The sequence below is a fragment of the Lontra canadensis genome, unplaced genomic scaffold (genome assembly GCF_010015895.1).
Source record: "Lontra canadensis isolate GAN:19392208 unplaced genomic scaffold, GSC_riverotter_1.0 scaffold4, whole genome shotgun sequence".
NCBI classification, from domain to species: domain Eukaryota; kingdom Metazoa; phylum Chordata; class Mammalia; order Carnivora; family Mustelidae; genus Lontra; species Lontra canadensis.
Window position 1 is genome coordinate 42,354,063 of NW_022630998.1, and position 4,154 is coordinate 42,358,216.

Consider the following 4,154-nt stretch of genomic DNA (forward strand, 5'->3'; position numbering starts at 1 on the left):
CAATTAAAAAAAAAACAAACAAACTAAAAAGCAAAAATACTTCCAATCCCAATTTTGCAGTTGAGAGTATCAAGAAAAAAATGACAAGCCAACAGAAAGTTCATCTATTCTGCAACTGTAAACCATGGTCAGGCTGTTTTCCTGGTAGATTTCTAGGTGGAATAGGCCACCTCCTGCCCTGGGAAGCACCCAGATCCTCAGGTATCCAGATTTCTGCTCCATCTCCTGCAGAAAAAACAGCCTGATTCTCGATCAGCTTGTGCAGAGCAACCTGTCACAGGTCTTAATGGCGGTGGTAGCTCAGTCATTTGTATTAGCACATTTTGACATGACAGCTGACTTCTCCAGACACTACAAAACTGTACTGCCCCTGCTCAGGCTCTACACCTTTCTCAGAAAAACCACAGCTTCGGATAGCTCTAAGACAATTCCAGCACTGACTCTGACATTATTGGCTCATACGAAGCAAACACTGTTTGTCATTTGTTTGGTTTATTTCTGGTTCCCGAATACTTACCGTGCATACGTTTCAAATCTACAAGTCAGCCTCACTTTACACAGCAGATATGGGCATAGTTAAATTCTGAAAAACCAGGTCATCCAAAAATGCACTAGATTTGGCTGCAGTTTAAAGGAGGGTGTCCTACAGTCACAGATAAACTGAGTCCTTTGTTAAAAGAAATCTATTGGGCGCCTGGGTGGCTCAGTGGGTTAAGCCTCTGCCTTCAGCAGGTTCCTGAGATCAAGTCCCGCATCGGGCTCTCGGCTCAGCAGGGAGCCTGTTTCCCCCTCTCTCTCTCTGCCTGCCTCTCTGCCTACTTGTGATCTCTCTGTGTGTGTCAAATGGATAAATGAACTCTTAAAAAAAAAAAAAAAGCATATCACTAAAAAAAAAAAAGATCTATTTCATGAGTGTAACAAATTTCAAAGTGTTACAAATGGTAGATTTTTTTTAATGAATTAAACTATATTTAGAAAGTGAAAAGGAAGTTTTAGAATTTCCTCTTTCTCCTTCCCTTTTTTTTTTTTTTTGGTTTGTTTTTTAATAGACCTTCAATGCAAAGGAATTGCATTCCAAAGAGGAAGACTATGTTAGAACTGAAGCTATAATCACAATTTTCCCGTTCTCAGCCACTGTTGATTGCATCTCCATGTAAAGATTTTTTTTCCTCTAACCTTGTTGTTTATTTATGGCTGATCTTATCACAATCTATGTTTATCTAGGAATACAAAACGGATTTTCTCTCTCCTGTTGAAAATCCCAAGACCAGTTTTTGGCTTCCTGTTTTCTTCTCCACAGGTTCCCCATGCTTGCAGCTCATTTGAAAAAGGAAAAGCCTAAAAAAAAAGGAAAAGCCTAAAGCTAAATGGGTACCATCTTGGAGGTAAACTGCCTATCATGTTGGTCAATGTCAGGGCTCGGGGACAGGGTGCTTCTCAGGTATTCGGGGCCCTCTACTCCCTGACTTCCCTCCAGCCAGGCACAAGTCCCTGGCCAGGCTCAGCTGACCACTGGGTCCCAGCCTTGGAAATGGAGGAAGCTCAAGCCTTTTCCTTTGTCACCATGCTGGCTACTGACCTGATCAGGCATCTGGGCAACCCCACAGGGTCTTGGAAGAATGCGGACCTATGGAGAGAAAACACATGCCTGGGCCTTCCAGAGACAAAGACATGATGATCCTTCAGGAAAAAACATTCTGAAGAGCAAGGGATACATGGGGTGCTAGGATGATGAAAAGCCATTAACTAAAGACGAGGCTCAAAAGTAGAAAGAAATATAAAAATCCAAGTGGAAGAAAAGTTTGAGATAAAGATAATTGAAATAAGAACTGAACACCAACAAAACAGACAAACTTTACAAGAAAAAGGTTTTCAGAAAGGAAATACAAGAGAAGCAGAGTGGGAGCCAGGCGTGGAAGTAAGGGCTCCTGTACGGGACGTAAAGGAAAAGGACCAAGAGGCCTTTCCCCGAGCAGAGTCCAGGGGAACTGCGGGGCTTTGACTCACTCGCTCTCTGTACTGATGAATTCCTGCGATTGTGTTTGGTTTTGTCTGGTTTTGTAGGTCACAGCCCCTGGTAACTTGGCACACACTTAAAAACATGATTATTTTTCAGCATTTTGAAATAAAGCACTCCAAATGCAAATTGTCCCAGGATAGCAAATCTTCCTTCAAAACCAAAAACCTTCAATATGTTCCAACAATATAGGACCTAAGAGAGACCTACTTGGAGTATAATTAGGGTGTCTATTTGGGACAAACAGTGACTCTCTGGTGAAGTAAAAGTGGACAGAGATTGCTTCCAACCCCGCCATGTTCAGTAGCTTTGGGCACTTTTTGGAGAACCAAGCTGTTACTTTAAAATAGAGAGAAGCTGGTGTGTGAGATTCATGCCATCTCTAGAAACGTGTTTGCAAGACATGTGCCAGTATTCAGATGTTGCCACAAGAAAAGCTCTCTGTGCAGAATTTTAACCTTCTATTTCTAGTCCCTCAGCTCTTCCCCAAAGCCTTTCGTCCTCTACCCAGGCACTCCCCCCCACCCCCGCAACCCCTATGCTGGCCAACTGCTCAAGAACTGTGACTGAAGAAAGCCTCCTTCATAGGAGGTGGCTATAGTAAGCAGAGATTGGGCAGGCCAATCTGGTGAGCCCCCTTAATTAGCTTCTCTGTATAAATATTTCCCCTTGTCCCTACTTACCAATCAGGAGCCATGATGTGTCCCGATCACAACAATAATTTGGGCCTGGGGCATCCACCTCCTGCTCCATCATGAAAGAGGACTATTTACAGTTGCCTTTGCAGTCAATTCATCTCCTTAGCAGTGGAAAGTCACTACAGCTCACAGTAGTCACTGGTTATGAGCAAGGAAGCCCTTGGTGGTCAATAGCATTGGGCCTTCAGCGGCCCTGGCAGTGGCTCAGAGCTGTAGATTATGCACAATTAAGAAAATGCATCTGTGTGAAGCAAGAAGCAGCCCGCAGGCCTGGGGACCAAGTCAGCATGTCCTTGGCATTTACTAGGTCCAGATGTCTTTATCTTCTGGGCAGGAAGTCAGGGTCTGTCCAGATGGCATCTTGATTGCCGTCAGCCCAGCTGATTAAATTTCTAGGGCTGACATCTCTTCCAAATACACTCTCCATCCTCGAAAATGTGGCTGTCGAATAAGTGCTAGAAGAATCCCTGCACACAGCAGCAAACCGGGAGGCCTCGAATTGGAACCTGAGTGTCTGGGACGCAGACACTGTGCAAACTCCCTGCCACATGGCTGTGGTTCTGGAATTCTTCCTGTTGCAAGCAAGGGAATTTCTGGAAAGCCAGTGTGGTGAGGGGCAAGATCACCACTCTGGGATCAGACAGAGCCCAATAGGAGTCATGGATCCTCCACACTCTGACCTGTGAGCTGGAGCCCATCCCTAAACCACTCTGGCCTCAGTTTATTGGCCTATAAATCTACGAAAACAACAAGACCTTCCTTGACAAGTTTTTTTGAAAATGTTTTTGAGATAATGCATGTCGAGTGCCTACAAGATTACCTGGCTTCTTCCTAATAAGGTTTCCTTGCATATATTTTCTAAGAAGCCTTCCTTAGTTTTGTTCCTAGCCTTATTTTGCCTTCAGAGAACCTGCTTCTTAGAAATGGAGACCTGAATGGGGGTGACAAACCAGCCTGGGCACCACATATGCCTTTTGTTAGAAATAATAAATTATGGGTGCTGGATGGCTCTGTTGATTAAGGGTCTACCTTCAGCTCAGGTCATGATCTCAGGGTCCTGGGACTAAGCCCTGTGTCAGGCTCCCTGCTTAGTGGGGAGCCTGTTTCTCCCTTTCCCTCTGTCCTTTTCCCTACTTGTTTTCCTCTCTCTCCCTCTCTCAAATAAATAAATAAAATCTTAAAAAAAAAAAAAACAAATAAATTATTCTCCGTAGTCCTTTACAGGTTACCCTTCATAAGCACACTTGAGAGGTAAGCAGGACAGATGCTACTCCTCTTTTATAGAAGAAGGTAAGACTCTGAGAGGCTAATGACTTGTCCAAGATCACATAGGTAGCTGAGTCTGAAGACAGAAACCCATAAAGGCTGCTAAACTCCTGTCTGCTGCTAATCGCCCCCTGGGGAAGTCAGTGTTCCACATGGTGCAGAGGAACGAACAA